The 19,071-nt window shown below is 34.3% G+C and overlaps 1 long non-coding RNA gene across 1 annotated transcript in view; it reads right to left on the minus strand.

Annotated features, from left to right (window-relative positions):
- Nucleotides 1-19,071, minus strand: part of LOC143080455 (uncharacterized) — a 67,698-nt gene that overhangs the window by 24,742 nt on the left and 23,885 nt on the right. The window contains exon 4 of the long non-coding RNA XR_012979718.1: nucleotides 14,390-14,419. This is a non-coding gene — a long non-coding RNA (uncharacterized LOC143080455). The remainder of the gene's footprint in view (nucleotides 1-14,389; nucleotides 14,420-19,071) is intronic.

Here is a 19,071-nt window from a genome sequence, read left to right on the forward strand (position 1 = left end):
TAGAAATAGATAGGTGTTTATGTTCAAGTTATTTAGGGATTGGTAGATTTTTTGTTTCGGTAGTAAAAATAAATAAATGTCCATGGTCTAGTAATTAAGAATACATTAATTGTGTAATAATGATGAAATCTTTTATGATAAAAATCTTAAAATTGGACAGATAAAAATCATTTGGGGTTGTTGGATGGTCATGTTATTTAGGGTCTAAAGATTAAAAATGGAGGTGTCAAAATCAGTTTCACAGGGTATTTTAATTGATCGATGAAATAACACAGATAAATAACTTCAAAAAATCAAAACAATATTCAAAATGTATATTTATCAGCAAATGTTTTTTGTCATGGTATAAGAAATGGAATGGTTCTTTAATGTTGAACAAATTCCAAATAGTTTAGTGTTGTACGGAAGCCGATAAGGGCCATTGAAAAAAAAAATGTCGTAATTACGACATAGCATGTCGTATTTTCGACATAACATGTCGTTATTACGACATCGCTTTGTCGTAATTTCGACATAACATGTCGTTATAACGACATCGCTATGTCGTAATTCGACATAACATGTCATAATAACGACATCGCTATGTATATAAAAGAATGTGTATTATGATTGCCAAGACACTAAATGACACAGAAATTAACAACTATATGTTATCATAATGCCCCCAATAGTTAGAAAAGCCCCCGCATAGTCAGCTATAAAAGAGGGACGAAAGATACCAGAGGGAGAGGCCCCGAAATGATGTGTGGCAGACAGTGTTAACATTAATTAATTATTAGCTCCCTTGGTAAAACTCCAAATTTCATATTTAAAGTATTTCATTGCTGATTAATTTACATGATGCTTAATAAGTATATATTTGTTAATTGCATATCTTTTGCTATTTGAATTCATTGGTTAAAGATATTTATTCATATTGTAAAGTTTAATATTTGTATCGTTGGTCACATTCTTTGGTTACCTTCTGTGAGAAACTTATATAATTTATAGATCCTATTTAAGTCCTTTAAGATACCGACCGTGGAAGGGATGCAGAGTCAGTCAAGGTCTTATAAACCTTGTATATGTTTGGAATTATATGAGGTCTGACATACAGTCCTACCTAAAAACATGCTCTAACTACATGCCTTCGTGTAATAAGGGTGAATTGATATGTTGATTGCTCTCTTTCTACTTTCAAACGTTGGACACGATGTTCCTACAACCTCTAGGATTTAAAACAGAATCTTCGAAATTTCATCCGCAAAACAAAATAAAAATGTTAGAAAACACGAACCAATATTAGTATATTTGATGATTAGATTAGCAAAGCTATGTGAAAAAAACCGGATGTCCAACGTTACATTTATGAAAAATTGTTTTAAATCTTATGTATAGTGATCCTATTTCTTATTCTCTGATCTTCTTGATACTTGGCAGGAACAACGACAAGTGTCGGTTCTTTGTGGCGTTAAAGCCGTTATTTTTGCCAAATTTTATTTGACTCGGTGGCTTCATATTAAGTGCCAGTCTTTATAAGAATCAGGCAATTTAGGTAAAAATCAAAACATGATAAAAAAAAAAAACCCACTGAGCTAATCATGCTATTTAATACTTATCATCATCATGAGTTAAAAATAATTGGTCTTTCGTTTGTGTGTGTCTGGTAATATCAAATAACTTGGTTAGAAAATTGGTTAGAATGATAGCAAATTACAGAGTTATCTCCCCTTATTCGTTAATTTCTAGTGCATTTCAACCAAATTGTATCTTCTATTACCAGAACGGAAAACAGAAATGAATGTTATTTTTGTGCATAACTACATTTTATGAACTGAAATCAATGCCAAATTGGGTGGGTTTTTTTTGGTCATGTTTTCACCACTGCCTGATTCTTAGGCAGACTGGCACTTTTAAAGCGGGAATAAGAAAAATGTCCAACGACGTTTTTCGTTATCTCAACGACTGAAAGTGAATTTTGTAAGTAGCAGAAAATGAATAAAAAGAGTAGGACAATAATAATATCTAACAAAAGTACAAATATTTGCCTCATTGTTCGTGAGTTCAAATGTTGCTGATTCAATAAAATCTTCTCTACACAGTCGTTTTTCAAACGGTAGCCATTTTGTCCAAGTTGATATTTCATTTTTCAAAGCAGTTAACGCGTATTTTTTATAATTAATCAAAACAAAAGTTAGATACACGAAGAGAAAAAAATGCCAAGATTCTGTTCTTATTAACTACATGTTTGGGTCTTAAAGGAATAAAATGCTTCCACACATTACAAAACAGTAGCCAATTTGTCCAAACGTCGAAAGTTAGAAAGACGCTAATATCCGTCGTTGCATGCTAAAGTTTCAATTAAATGTTCATGATAATTAAAACAAATCGTGTTATGAAATTTGGAAAAACAGGTTGATGATTGCTGCCGAAAAAAAAGAATAGCGCATGTTGCTATAGACTCCACCCGGGGACATAGGTTCGACACAGGTTAAATTTTGAAATTTTTATTAATTTTTATAGCTTTTAACGATTTATTTAAAATAATGGTGAAATGGGGAAAAACACTTCGTCCAACTTTTGCAAAGACAAATTTTAGACACCAAGACAGTCCTCTAAATGTAAAATTCGAATTGAAATTTATATTGTGGAAGTACTCCATAGATCATTTAAAGTCGTCACTTCAGTAAGGTGCAATCACAAATATTAAAAGACTTATACCAGTTCACGGAGTGTTTTACTTCGCGATTTGTCCTGCTATTCATGTTATAACTGTCGTGATAAATTAATTTCTGTACTAGCGAAGCCGGAACTTTCCGTCAATATAAACTTGTGCATGAAATGGAGGTACTAGTAATTGAAAGACAAATCCCAAACAGCGACGAAAACCGTTTCATCGAATTAATAAAAACCCGGGATTATATAAGCCGTTTTCGCGGACGATCCAGGAGTAGATTACTATATTTTAAAATGTATATCAGAAATTAAACACTATAGATGACTTGCGCGGAAATAATTCTCAAGCCAAGGTTCAAGTAATTTAAGGGGTGTATTTCGACAACTTATGTACCAGGGAAAATACAATTCTATTCAAATTTAACCAAGGGTAAAAATGTTCGATTTACTTGCAGAGTGTCAGATATATTTGTATTGGGGTTGAGTTAAGATAAAGAAATTTTACAATGACAGATGATATGCACCTTGAAAGTTAAACATCATATGATAAAAGTTTCGTACATCTAAAAAAAATATCTTTCTTATGGAAAACTGTACCACACCTTCCTATATCTACTTCCGTCCCATCTTTCTTTCCCACATTACTTGCGACAGTAATGCATTTTTAGTTGAAATAACTTAATTAAATAGATTTCCACAACTTGAGGTAATAATGATAAAATGACATCACAAAACGAACAGAACCAGAATCAGAAATTTCAAAAATTTTGTAATATAATAAATAAATCAACCAACATATAAAAAAACAAGTAAAACTTGCAAAAATTAATCAAAAACCCTCTTCGACGCCGCTTTTTATGTGTAATATCGTGTTTTAGGAACATCGTGCCCATCGTTTGACAGTAAATACAGAGCAATCGATACATCCATTCTCATGACAACAAACCATGGAGATGTGCACTTGTTTATTGACAGGTGGAAAGCTTTGTTTGCCTTGATAGGACTTCAGGTCAGTCCTCATAGTCCCCGATCGGTTTCTTATTACGTTCAATCAGGATCTATAAAATATATAAGTTTCTCACAGAAAGTAACCAAAGAAGGTAACCAAAGATTTTGCGACGATACAAATATTAACTTTACAATATAAATAAATATCTTTAATCAATGAATTCAAATAGCAAAAGCTATGCAATTAACAGATATATACTTATTCAGCTTCATGTAAATTATTTAACAATGAAATACATTAAATATGAAATTTGGAGTTTTACCAAGGGAGCTAATAATTAATTAATAACACTGTCTGCCACACAGCATTTCGGGGGCTCTCCCTCTGGTATCTTTCGTCCCTCTTTTATAGCTGTCCGATTATGCGGGGGCTTTTCTAGTTATTGGGGGCATTATGATATGACCTGTAGTTGTTAATTTCTGTGTCATTTAGTGTCTTGGCAATCATAATACATATTCTTTAATATATATAGTGATGTCGTTAAATATTACGACATAGCTATGTCGTTATTACGACATGTTATGTCGAAATTACGACATACTATGTCGAAATTACGACATAGCGATGTCGTTATAATGACATGTTATGTCGAAATTACGACATAGCGATGTCGTTATAACGACATGTTATGTCGAAATTACGACATAATTTTTTTTTTAATGGCCCTTATCGGCTTCCGTAGTGTTGTGCTTAAACAAATTAAAAAGTTTACAGATAGTTCAGAAATTAAATTGTTTTTTATATTGTATGCCTCTTTGTATGCTAATAATTTATAGACAACAATTGGCTTTGAGCGTTCCTGATAAAGGTAAATCCACATAGGCGGATCCAGGGGGGGGGGCTGGGCCCCCCCCTTTCGTGGGAAAAATTTGGTTGATTATATAGGGAATCACTGAAGCATGACTGGAGTGGCCCCCCTTAGGTCAGTCAGCGGCCCCCCCTTTATCAAAAGTTCTGGATCCGCCACTGATCCAGAAAAGCGCTTCGGACGCAAGAAATTATTAGACGTGTTGTTTTCAATTTTTTACAAAAAAAAGGTTGAAATCAACTATACAGTATTTAAAATAAATCTACCTCTAAAATACTAATTACTATCATACTTCTGTAAATTCAATTATTATTCAAGTGTCATTGACTTCACGAGTAATGTTAAACCACAAATTCAAAAGTTCAACGAAGAACGAATTTTCTGTAGGCTTGTATAACGACTATAACACTTCCACGAAATCAAATATCAGCGAAAATACAATTCAATCCACGAAAACCGATGCCCCGGTATATCAACAATTTATAAGTTTCTTTTTGGTTTTCTATTTGATAGTATTGTCAGTATTATGCATTAAATGTATGAGCTTACCTGAAAGTGCATTTGTTCTGTCTTTTAGCATCAACCGTGTTTAAAAAAAAAACTGAAAATCAATGGTTGTATGGAATAAAACAGTTGTAGAAAAACCTTACATTTCTTAAACGTAAATAAAAAGAAAAAAATCAGCTCTCTGTATGTTATTATACTACTTAAATCTAACACAAAAAAACTGAAAAAAAAACAACTTTCGGCTGATTAAAAAAAAAAAGGGATTACAGTATTGAAAAACACTTTAAAGTACATGTGCAAAACGTGTAAAGATTATTCAGAACAAACTTCAATTTTTAAAGAATCTGTTTATATTCACAAAGTCAACGAGAAAAACAATTTAAAGAAAAAAAGTATTCATTCACTTTCATTACATATGGTTTTTTTTTCAATTTTATTTATCAATAAACGAAAGATACTATTGTATTTATTTAGTAAAGAATCCAAATCATTCCTTTCTGCTGAATGACGATATTTATACATTTATGAGTTTTTTGTACTACTGGATGGTTTGAAACGACCTTGACTGGTCGGTAATCCCTAACACGGTCGGCTCGGTGCCCGAAGGCATTTAAATGTTTTTTGTTGGAATAAATTAAAGCAGCTATTTGTTATCGCTGGATCTATTTGGGTTTTTACTTGTTTTGGTTGATTTGTAGTCTTCTTCCTTCACAAGGGCTGCTTTCAGGGCCAGGAAGGTTAGCTGTGCAGCGCGCTTACCACGAGGATGAAGTACAAGTCGATTAGTCTGGGACATAGAAATAACCATTACAGTCAGCATTATCAGGACCAAAGTCGTGATAGAGACAAGAGAAATGGCGGTCTATTATCTCGCACCAACGATACAGCCCCAGACGTCAGTCGGCATAACAATTCCCCATCCAAATTTGGTTTTGGAGTGTATTCTGAAGCAGACATTTACACAAAGAAGAATGTAAACTGTGCTGCGTTGGATTGGTTTTTGTCATCGAAAGTAGTATGTTGTTAGGACATCTTTCAGCAAACCAACATCGTAGATAGCGCATAAGGAGGAGCTGATCAAATACGTCCGTTCAGTTGTAATGCTTGAGATTTGACTGAATGATTGACAGTTCAAACGAAACTTACGTACGTTAACTTAGGCTTACAATCATACGGACTTATAAGATATAACATAAATTGTGGTTGTCTCCCTTCGCCGGTTTTAGGACTTCAGATTTCAGTTGGATAGTTATAATATTGTTTTAATTCTAAAATAACATTCATGTATCAGGCACGGACCATTCGATTTCCGGAGAGGGGCTTTTGAATTGAAAATGAAAATATTTCTGGCCCTGATTTTGACTGAATGAAATTGATTCCACAGTTGGCCAGCACCTTGAGTTAAAAAAAGTTCTACATTTTACCCATTTGACAATTTTCAAAACAAATATTCCGCATCAAAATCCCCCCTCCCCCGTCCCGAAAAAATAAATGATCGATGACTTAAAGACAATTTAAACCAGTTTATGCGTTTAACATAAGGTTCATCTTTATACAATCATAATTATGTAGGACGGGCCTAGATAAAATTTGAAATAAACAGACAGGACCCTCGAATTTATGGTGAAACAAATTTTGGAAGAATATTTACAAAATCAAAAGGCACAATAAAAAAAATTGGGCGCAAAACAAAATGATTGGAATATAGAAATAATCATGTTGGAAAGCTAATAACAAATAAGACTCAATCGAAATTTCGCCATTTCGTTAGAAATAAAACAAATGTATCCATGCACCCCCTCCCCTAAAATTAAAAGGGTTGCTCCCTTATCAAAAACATGGATATTTCTTTAGCTGAACGAACTTAAAATTTGTAACACTCTGTGTTTCCCTGCAGACCATGCAAGCTTACCGTGTACTACAGATAAAAAGTTACAAATAAATTACTCAGTAGCTGTACCAGGGGTGTGGATCCTATCTTTTTTTTCTCGAAAAATCAGAAAATTACGTGAATAATACGGAAAAGGAGACAACAATTGATTTTCATTCTGGAACCCTTCTTTTTGAAACGTCTGGATCCGCCCCTGTTACTTATCTGCCACTTTAGAATCACGGGTTTGCTATATATCCAAGTTTGCTGTAGTCTGGATTATCATGAAGCAGATATAGTCTGGTAACTACCCGAATTAAAACAACAGAAATTGAACTCTCCTTATACGAAACGAAAGAAATGTATGTCGTGTATTTACAAATGGAAGAATCTTTCTAAGGTTATTTTATATACTTTAACAGGGGCGGATGCAGGAATTTTCGAAAGGGGGGGTGCTAACCCAGGGCACCCAGGGCAAAGGGGGGGTGCAAAACATATGTCCCGATACAAATGCATTGATCGGCAAAAATAAAGGGGGGGTGGGCACCCCCGGAACCCCCCCCCCCCCCCCCCCCCCTGGATCCGCCACTGTTTAAATATTGATTTCTTGCTATTGATGTATTACTGTTGATGTGAAAATACCATCACATGTTTTCCTTTGATTGAAAGAAATTCAAATGCATTATTTTGTCAGAAATCAATACAAAAGGTAATTTCAGAGATTGGTATACTAAGTCTTTACTATAGGACCACCTTTGGGCAGATACATGAGTTTTAAACAAATCAAATATGCTGCTTTATCAGCTTTGATTTTCGCTTATGCTAAATTTGGCTCCAATATCTAAGGCAATGCAACAGGAAAAAAATATAAGGATTACTATTTCCGAAAAACCCTACTCGACATGTAACACAATTGTGTTTCATAACAATAATTATCAAGGTGTAATTAAATATAGCATAACCGAAACAACTACATTTACCCTTTTGACACTTATAACAATGTGTACGAATATTATAGAATATACCCTGCAGCCAATACATGACAATGTCCACTGTTAAATATAACATGTATCCTTCAGAAGTTAATTGCATTGTTTGACAATTAACCTCAGACTAGTATTATTCAACATCAAGACTACTACGTAACCGGCCAACAGCTATGGGCCATTGTTTATGGACCACTGAACTATATAGTCCGAGATTACTCTGACGTCCAACGGCTGTTTTGCCAGACAAGCTGGGGCCGTGGGACGTCAGAGCTCGTCCCATATCAAAAAGTGGATATTTGCCCACCCAAAATAGATGCGCTGCTTCGTCGCTTCTGGTGCCGACTGACGGCCTTGGAATTATATAAATCAGACATCAATCTGTTCATTTTTCATTTATCTCTTCATTTATATAAGTTTCACTTACCTGCCAACCTTTATTTTCTCATCATTAGACAGTTTTCACAGTGACCCATCGATTTCGGCATTTTGCCTTTCATTTTAAGATTATCACGTGACCACGAGAAAACAGTGATGATTTATGCAAATGACCATAATGTAACACCTCGTTCATTTACGATGCAAGTTATCTAAATGTCCGAGAGCTTCCGATTGTAACGTGGTCAGAACTAAATGTTAATCATCGATCTCCTATGAAGGAGGTGAAAAAATATAAATATTTGCATATTTTGAGTCTCGAGACCACAAACTCTCTCGTAACTTGACGTCCATTTGAAAGTGAAAGTCAAAATGCCGAAATCGATGGGTCACTGTGAAAACTGTCTAATAATGAGAAAATAAAGTTTGGCAGGTAAGTGAAACTTACATAAATGCAGAAATAAATGAGAAATGAACACATTGATGCCCGATTTATGTAATTCCAAGGCCGTCAGTCGGCACTAGAAGCGACGAAGCAGCGCATCTATTTTGGGTGGGCAAATATCCACTTTTTGATATGGGACGAGCTCTGACGTGCCCTGGCCCCAGCTTGTCTGGCAAAACAGCCGTTGGACGTCAGAGTAATCTCGGACTAAACTATATAAGATCCAGTGTAGGACTCGAACGGCAGATAGGACAGATTGGTACAAGAGATTCGTGCAGAGAGATTCCGCCAAGGTCTCCCCCTTGTGGGTAGGCTAGAACTCATGTGCTTAATATCCGAACGTACTCCATCAGGACTGAACAGTTATACCACTATACGATCACGTGCCCGTGGGATGAGTTATTGAACATTCGAACAATTCAAGTTTTAAGACAATTTGTGAACATTCGAACATTTGAACTTTAGAATCTTTCTTGACTTTGTAATTACATAATAAAATTATTTAGTCACTGACTATATTACAAACATAATTTTCTTGTTATGGTAATGTATTGATTTGATTGACAGCTAAGCTACATTTTGTTTAGTACAATATTGCCATGTGACAGTCAATTTCTAAAGTTAATACGCTGATCGTGGTAAAAGTGTCCAATAATCTTAGAATCAAATCACGCTTCGTTGACATAAATGGTTAAGATATTATTACCTATTTTGCGTACCGTATCTCGCCTTGGATAACTAACATGTCGCCTTGGATTTTTTTTGTCGACATGCCGACATTTTCTCTTCCCGGGACAGCATTTTTTTCCAGAGTAATTACCTTTCCCCAACGATGCTTCGAAGGGTAATAGTAACACAATGGTACCGTCAATCCCTCTGCCTGTCCGTCGGACCGTCCGTTCGTAACACCCCTATACGGACAAATGGTCAACGGGAGATAACAATGACCATTTTTTGGCAAATTTAAGTACGTCAAAAACCTAAAATTCTCTATAAGTCGGTATAATTGTAAGCCTAAATTACTTGCGATAACGTACGTAAGTTTCGTTTGACACTTAAAGTTCCTCAGTTAAACTTTTAAATCTGCTGCATTTGCTTGCATCTTTCTTACATCCGGAACCTGATGGTCAGTGGTTGTCGTCTGATGAGATGGTTCATAAATGTTTCTCGTATTTGCATGTCTAGCCTGCGACTTTTGTAGCAGATAGCTCGACATAGGGATAATGATGCGGCGGTGGCGGTGATAGCTATTTTATTTTTTATCTTAGAAGGTTGATGACCTAGATGCTTCATTCTTTTTTTAATATAGACTATATGTTACGAATTTTCCGTCTGTCAAATGTCCATTGTCCTTGACCTCATTTTAATGGTTCATTGACTACTTGAAAAAAGTTTTTATATACTTTGTAATGTTAACTTCTCTCCCCTCATCAGTAATAGAATCACTTTGTTTGGTAAATAACCTTATAAGGTCATCATGCCCGTCAGACAGTTTTCACTTGAACTCGACCTCATTTCGTGGATCAGTGAACAAGGTTAAGTTTTGGTGGTCAAGTCCATGTTTGGTGTATGAAAGAACTGTATGGTGTACATGTCCAACTGACAGGTTTCATCTGACCTTGACTTCATTTTCATGGCTCATTGATTAAAGTTTTTGTGTGTTGGTCTGTCTTTCTGATACTGTATGCAATAGGTCTACTATATTTGGTGTATGGAATGATTGTAAGGTGTACTAGTCTAGCTGGTATTGTGTTTTAGTCTGTTTGTCTTAAACTTTAAGCAATAGGTCAACATATTTGTTGTATGGAATAATTGTAAGCTGTACATGTCTGGCTGGCATGGTTCATCTGACCTTGACCTGAAACATTTTCATGGTTCATCGGTCAATGTTTAGTTTTCTTCTGAGAATCTATAAGCACTAGGTCAACTATATTAAGTGTATTGAATGGTTGTAAGGTCTGCATGCATTTCTTGTTTGGTTTATATGAACTTAGTTTCATTTTTCTTGGATCATATTAAGTTTATGTGGTAGTTGTAATAAAGCTTTATATTTGGGACTATCAACATAATAGCAATTATAAAATAAATGAGCCGAGACATTTCACCGTGTACACTCTTTTTTCATTATTTGCTTATCTTGATACAGCTAAATAAATTTATCGTCAAATTATAATACGAATCATCCTTATTCATCGTCTGTTTGACTTTGAAGCTATGAAATATTATTTCACTGACCATAAAAACTTATGATATCTCTATCGTGATCTGGAATCATGCTGTGCGTCGCCATATCGCAAATTTGCGATGATTTTTATTTCATCTGGCGACAAAAATACGGCTGCTGGCGATATTTGTTGCGAAAATATTTTCCCATGTCAATTTTCATTTCTTGACTGAAACAATATCGATCTTCATTTAAATTGGAAATTTATTGCTCCCGTTTGAGATCAGACAGCAATACGACACGAAAAGTGAAAAAGTCGGATTAGTATCCTCAATTATCTGGAATGTCCTATCATTGTCTGAACGCAGTCGTTTTTAGTTCGTAACAGATTCCTACGGGTCGGGAAGGGTCTGAATAGTTCGGCAAAGCACCCCGACAGTTAGGTGCGTCCCGTAACATTCGGGGCAACTCAGCCGATTTCGTCTAGTCGGATTACAATCGTGGCTATGTCGTGACAGATTCTGCTGTATCGGATCAAATTCCGACCAATGTTTTGTGTATTCTGGACGGTGTCCTGTGGAACGGGAATAATCTGGAGTAATTTTTCATAGCTGTTTTTCTGCCGATTGAGTCCAGATTGCATCCAGATCTTGTCGATTGCGAACCGTTTTTTGTCGAACCGTTCCGAAACAGTCCCGTTATTTATACGATATTCGTCAATGATACCCACGTCAGAGTCCCGACAATTACAGAATACAATACGACTGAGACCAGACAAAGCCGTTTGCAATGCAATAGAGCGGACCTTGATAGGATTACGTTCCGACAGTACCTGATCATCCCGAATATGCCGACAGTTTTCGGACGGATAACTTCCGTCAGCGTCGGTTCACTGTCTGGTCACTGTCTGATCTCTGTCGGATTACATTCGGTAGATTCGGGACGCAGTCGTGACAGACTTGGTCGAATTTTACCTGGCGAAAAATACGAATCGGATTAAAAGCGGATTCAGAACGGGATTATTGGGACATATTCACTTGGAAACGGTTGAATATCGACGCTTTCTGAACACTATCTGATTTTTGTCGTGATCAAATTATTTTTTTTATAAATTTTAATTAAAGTTTGAATTTCCATCCACAATTCACAGGATCTTGATCAGACTTTTAATGAATTTTAATCGGGAATGGTCCTGTCAAGGACGGTATTAAAAATCGTGAATGTGTGACCCGAGCTTAATCAACTTGTTAAAATCAACGTTTTTAATACTTGTTTTTCGTTATTTTTTTTTTTTAGCAAATTCATACGTAATTGGTCTTTCATACGAAATGATACTATAACAGATACGAACCATGCTTACAATTGAAAGATCATTCATTTCGTGCTTATTTTCCACAAAGTTTAGTTTTTACAAAGTTAACAGGTAAAACTAAATGGATTATGGTGTTCAAAGTGCAGTGTTTATTCAGAAATCTGTTTTCAAACAACCGTCTGTTTTTTCCCCTCATTTAAACAGCCCACTTACTATTTTTTATATGTTCGAGCCTAGTATTATCCACGAATCATGCACAAATCAAACAATTTTTAAAAGGGGGTTCAAAAAGAAAGGGGTTCCAACCACACTAACTCATTACTAGTCATGTAACGAACGAAGAAAATACGTTAACAAATTAAGAAACTGCATTTACAAATATAGAAGTTACATTTCACAAATCAAGAAATGTAGAAACTCATATAACGGATGGAAAAAGTATATATTACAAATTAAGAAATTTCATTTTAAAAATAAAGAAGTTGTATGTTACCAATTAAGAAATTACATTTTACAAATTAAGAATTGTATAATTATGGCGGATATTCCCCTATTACAAAGGGTAGCACTAGAGTACGACCCTTATGTGGTCGTGTCATGATTTTTCCAAAAATAACTGGAACAATCTGTTCTGGAATTCGTCTAATGTAGTGCTAAGAATATAGAGCTGTTTTCTTAGACGAATAATCAATTTTAAATTTTTCTGATTTGAAAACGAAATAGCATCAGATTACCAACCAATAAAGTTATACATTATTGTATTTATATGTTTCTATATCATATAAAAGAACAAAGCATCTTCAATGAATATAAATGATAAAATATTTGGTACGAGTTATATGAGATGGTTGAGTACGAGTTGGCCAAGGTACGAGTTGACATGCATTGGTGAATAATTTGACTACATTGAATCCATATTTGTGTGACCTTCTATTCAACCCCTTCGCTAGAGATAACATGACACGGGTTATGTTCTTCTCATATATGTTATGATGGTATGATACTAAACCCCTAACGGGAAGGATTGTGCCTGATGTTCATATGATGAAATCATAATCTTTCAGTCAGTTTAATTGAAGTCTGGAGCTGGCATGTCAGTTAACTGCTAGTAGTCTGTTGTTTTTTATGTAGTATTGTCATTTTGTTTATTTTCTTTGGTTACATCTTCTGACATCAGACTCGGACTTCTCTTGAACTGAATTTTAATGTGCGTATTGTTATGCGTTTACTTTTCTACATTGGCTAGAGGTATAGGGGGAGGGTTGAGATCTCATAAACATGTTTAACCCCGCCGCAATTTTGCGCTTGTCCCAAGTCTGGAGCCTCTGGCCTTTGTTAGTCTTGTCATTTTTTATTTTAGTTTCTTGTGTATAATTCGGAGTTTAGTATGACGTCCATTATTACTGAACTAGTATACATATTTTTTAAGGGCCAGCTGAAGGACGCCTCCGAGTGCGGGAGTTTCTCTCGACATTGAAGACTCATTGGTGGCCTTCGGCTGTTGTCTGCTCTATGGTCGGGTTGTTGTCGCTTTGACACATTCCCCATTTCCTTTCTCAATTTTAAGAATTTGAGTAAAATATCGTTGAACTTGTATTCGACAGCTTAATGCCCTTTTATACTACATTTAACTATTTTTCACTTTATTACATCAAATCTACGGGCATGAGATTCACCTCTACCGATCGTGCTACTAATTGGATAAAAATTTTATAATTGCTTTTATTGGTTGAATTATTGTTCACTCAAAACTCAGTGGCAAATATTTGCAACTCAAGTATTGGTACAATATTTTATGTCATAGAATCAAATAAGGAACAATTTTGTCTTTCACCCAGGATCATGACAATAGAGAAATTTCAGCATGAGTTATACACTAAGACACTCATAAATAAATGATTCTAATGTAACAACGTTTGTAACGTTCATTTTGATTGGATAACGTCACTTATTTACATGGCATTAGCTGACAATTGATGCTATGGGACATACGCGCAAGCGCAGACGGCATATAACAGATTTTAAATACATGTTTTAACGTTGTTTTCTGTCAGTTTCATTAGAATGGAGATAACAATATTGTATTTTAAGCTCCGACGGCATCAATTGGGGATTTGATGGTCGCAAATACCCGTTTACTGTCTTCGCTAACGCGTCGCCAGTAAACTTAATTTGCGACCATCAAATCCCCAATTGATGCAGTCGGAGCTTATAATACAATATAGTTATCTCCTAAATATATAATTTTGACTTACCGGTACAAATCAGATTCCATTCTGTTGACACTGTAAAAAAGATTGTTGCTTAATCTAATCCCAAATCTGTCAATATTTATTCCATCACACTGCAGAAAGTTGATGAACAGTGTGTGAGTCAAAGAACGTCTCGTCATTTTTCAAAAAAAGTTCATTGGAAGGTACCAAGACCTTGTTGATAAATGTTCCGTATCAACTTAACAAGTAATACACGGTTGACTTGAAGTATGGATTCTGGGTACTGACGTTGTTCATCCTCTTAATAACGTATTATACAATTCTTTAATTTGTTTTCATGAATTTTACTTGTACTGTTTAGTCTGTTTTTATGGATATCCGTTTGCCGTGGATCGATACTTGTACATCAAGTCATTGTGTTATGATAATTCTCGTATTATTGTCTTTCTTTTTTGCTAATGTTCTTTGTCTTTATGCCTTTTGGTGTTTCTTTGATACATATGACTTGGCTCTATACTTATATATCCCTTATTGTGCTGTTGTTAAACATTTTTATTTTTGCAAATGTGCTTTGTCTATATGCCTTTTTATGTTATTTGATACATATATGAGGTGGCTCTGTTCTTATACATCCCGTCATTGTGCTATTTTACTATGGTAAATTTGTGTATTGTTGTCTTTAATGTTTGCTAATTTGCTTGGTCCATATGTCATTTTGTTACAATTTTGTTTGTTTTTACAGTAATTAAAATTATAACACAATGTTGACTGCTGTACTCCTATTTTTTTTACTTTTCATTTTAATCTATTAGATCTGATAGTTTTGTTCTTACACCGTTGTCAATATAATGGAATTTGATGCGACTGTCATTCAAGTGAGATATTTAAATAGCTTTAAAAGCAGGTTTAATCCACCATTTGGTAAATAAGAAAATACCTGTACAAAGTCAGGAATAAGACAGTAGTTATCCATTCGTTTGATGTGTTGAAGCTTTTGATTTTGCAAATTGATTAGTGACTTAATTTCCTTTTTGAATTTTCCTCGGAGCTTAGTTTTTTGTAATATTACGTATAACCATCTTAGTGAAATAGAAATAGTTAACTTTGCGCAATAAGTTGAATTAGTTATGTTTTGCGAAAGATATTTTTAGTTGATTTCGAATTGCAGTATTACAGCAGAAAACGGATAGCAGACTTCTGAATAATTTAAAAAAATAGGAAAAAAAAAGAAATACAAAATACGCCTATTTCCAGAATAAGATATAAACTTCAAAATCTTTCAAAGCGGTTACAGTTTGTACCGACCGACAAGCAGCCAACAATGTGGTGGTGGTATGCAATTAATACAACACGAACGTTTTTAACAATTATTTTTTTAATTCATCTTCATTCAAGTCCATGCGCTCCAAAGCGTCATATTGTAAACAAACAAAGCATACGGCCTTTTCTGAATATTTGTAGGTAACTATCGTGTATTGATAACTTAAATTACACTAAAAACCATATTTGCCTTTGATGGTCTTTATGATTCTATGGACAGTTTTTACTTTTCAACTCTTTTCACTACACTTCCACATAATCTCATCAATCAAAATTGTTGGTATTTTATTAAATGGTTGTTTGGTTAATCTTAATTCAAATATATTTGCTGTAAATCATTTAAAGCCTTCTTCTCTAATGTGAAAGGAAATAATATTAGATTTACTTAATGAAGGTGTAATGAGATGAGTAAAGCTGTTAATTTTCTCCTTGATATACGTAAATCTACATGTATTGGAACCTATTTGCAGACCCTTTGTCGATTTTATTGATTTAAAAGTGCATTAAAAAAAAAGACAAAATAACTGTTATTCTTATTCGGATGCATAATAAAAAGCAGTAACGCACAAGAACTCGGAGAAATCAACAAAATAGAAATAAAATAAAATTCCGCGAAAGTCTATTAATTTTTTTGGCACATTTAAGTCCGATTTCAAAACATGACGTCATACAAATGAAACCGCTAAAGTTGAAAGTTTTCTGTTACGCGAAACATCGAAATTCGTATGATATTGTATTAAAACTGATTTTTGAGGTAGGTTTTGTTTTATTTTCTATGCTCTTGCATTATTTGCATATTTACTAGTGTCAGCAAGTCAACATGGCGGCTCCTAAGTTACGAAATATCAACTTTGGATTTGACGGAAGCTTACGAAAAAATCTTGTAAATTAAAAATTGCAAATGTTGGGTTTGAGAATTAGAAGAATTAAACAGTATTTTTCTAGCGGTTATTCACGAAATAACCCATGCAAGCTACGGATTTATCAAGATATTTGAGCTTTATCTAACAGAGAGTAAAAAAGATCAGCCATACACACACCAAACCAACCCTAGCTTCAGTATTATAATGACCGTATTTGTCCTATTAGAATCGAAACAATTCATGAAAGCCATAGATTGTTGGAAATATACACATGGCCTGGGCCGTGATATTCGTTAATTTCCTTTACTTTTCTACATTTTTTCTCCAACCGGTTTCAAATCTTTGTGATAATCATGCATGCATGTAACTAACGGTAACGTAACGTCACGATAATAAGTCCGTAACAATGCATTAGAGGGACGTAACCCTTACAAAAGTAACGTCTTATCTGTTTAGGCTTGGTTTGTACTTTTGTATAAACATATTTTCTTTATTAATTCTCATTTCTTCGGCGAATTTGTCGTCGCATTGGTAAAATAGGAAAACATAGTATTGGGGTGATTTATTGATAGCACATAAATCCAGGTGTTCACTAACGCTAATCATCCTTATTTCTTGTTTTCGGATTTGTTGACAGTGAACAGTAAATCTTTTCCGTAAAGTGTTTCCTGTTTGTCCAATATAATAATTTTTGCACCCATTACATTTGATGACATAAATTAAATTGCTCGATGCACATGTAAATGATTTCTTAACAGTGAAAATTTCTCCCGATTTAAATTCATATGACTCTCCTTCCATAACATTTTGACAAATACCGCAGTTTGAACGTCCGCATTTTTTTACAGAAGGAATTGTACCATCTTTGCTCAATTTCGCGCTGGTGAGTAATTTCTTTAAGGATTTTGACTGTCTTTAACTCTTAATTACTTTCTGTGTAGCAAGAGCTCTTTTATTCTTTGATCTTTCATCAAAGTTGGTATATTTTGATAAATTATGGTATACGCCTCTGTATTCTCTGTATTTCTTGGGTTATACAGTGATACGTATTGTAAAACTTGATTTGTATAAATTACCGTGTTTTGCACGTTCTATTCCATTTTCAATCAAAGTTTTTGGATACTGTATTTCTAATAGTATTTCGTAAAGTTCTTTGAGTCTGTTATTTCTCATTTCAATACTGGAGACAATAGTACAAATTCTTCTCCTTCCAAATTGAAAGGTATGTTTGTTCTTGTGTGTTTTGGGTGACAAGAATTGAAAAGTAAGTATTGTTTAGAGTCTGTCGGTTTAAAGAATATATCTATTTCAATTTCTGTATCTTTTTTTTATTATCAAAATATCTAGAAACGGTAATTGTTTATCGCTAAAAAATCCATAGTGAATTGAATACTTTTGTTGATATCATTGATTAAATTTCTAAATTCATTTAATTTTTCTAAACTGGAAGTCCACAATATAAAACAGTCATCTAAGTAACGTTTCCAATAATCTAAAATATATTTGTGGAATTGTGAACCGAACTGTAATTTGGATCGTTCGTACATTTGAGATTTAATTACTCCGATTAAGAGCTGATTCAAATGAACAGAAAGTTAAATTTATCGATGAAGAAATTGAACAAAAAAATTCTAAAAAAGCCGAGAGATTGTTACGCGACAATACCATTAAACTCTGGAAAGAAGAATGCGAAAATGAGAGAAATATCATCCCTACAACGCTGGGAGAAGAGTGATGATTGGTTTCATAATTACGAAACTGAATTTAAACAAGAATATAATTCAGAAAACCCTTTTTTCAAGAAAATTGAAAATAAATCATATGCCCAGGCAGCTAGACAAGCGCCGAATAGAAAGACTAACAAACAGTCAAAGTATCAAAACAATTATGTTAATGTAGAAAAAGTCAGACCAAAAAATATATACAATAACAGAAACCGTAGTTCGTCAACTTCTAGACGAAACAATTTCCAAAATCAGCAAAATCAGCGAAACAGATTTATGCAAGAAATAGAAACCAGAATCCAACGAACAATTTTGGAAAGAACCAACAACAACGTTCACAAAGATATGAACAAAGAAATAGTAATTATAAAAGAAATGACGAACATACAGAGAGTCAAAATTATATTAGGAATCCATATCAAAGAAACCGAAATTTAAGAGAACGTTTTTAAGAACCAGGCGAGTGAAACCGAGACACTCGGTGATACCATCAAAATGTGAGATACCCAGATTAATTAACCTCTCTAACTTAACATTATCAGCACAAGAGATTCAAATACTTTCAAAGGGACTAAAATTTACCCCGACTCCACAAACATCAACTAATAATGAGGTTATAGATGACATTTCAAATTTCGAGATGACTAAGATATGTCGAACCATCCTCCCAGAACAGTTGGCATAGACATCATTATGGTTTCTTTTGATGTAGTTAACCTGTAAATAATACTGACTTTTCAATTCTTGTCACCCAAAACACACAAGAACAAACATACCGTTCAATTTGGCGAGAAGAATTTGTAACATTGTCTCCAGT

The sequence above is a fragment of the Mytilus galloprovincialis genome, chromosome 6 (assembly GCF_965363235.1).
Source record: "Mytilus galloprovincialis chromosome 6, xbMytGall1.hap1.1, whole genome shotgun sequence".
Taxonomy (NCBI): domain Eukaryota; kingdom Metazoa; phylum Mollusca; class Bivalvia; order Mytilida; family Mytilidae; genus Mytilus; species Mytilus galloprovincialis.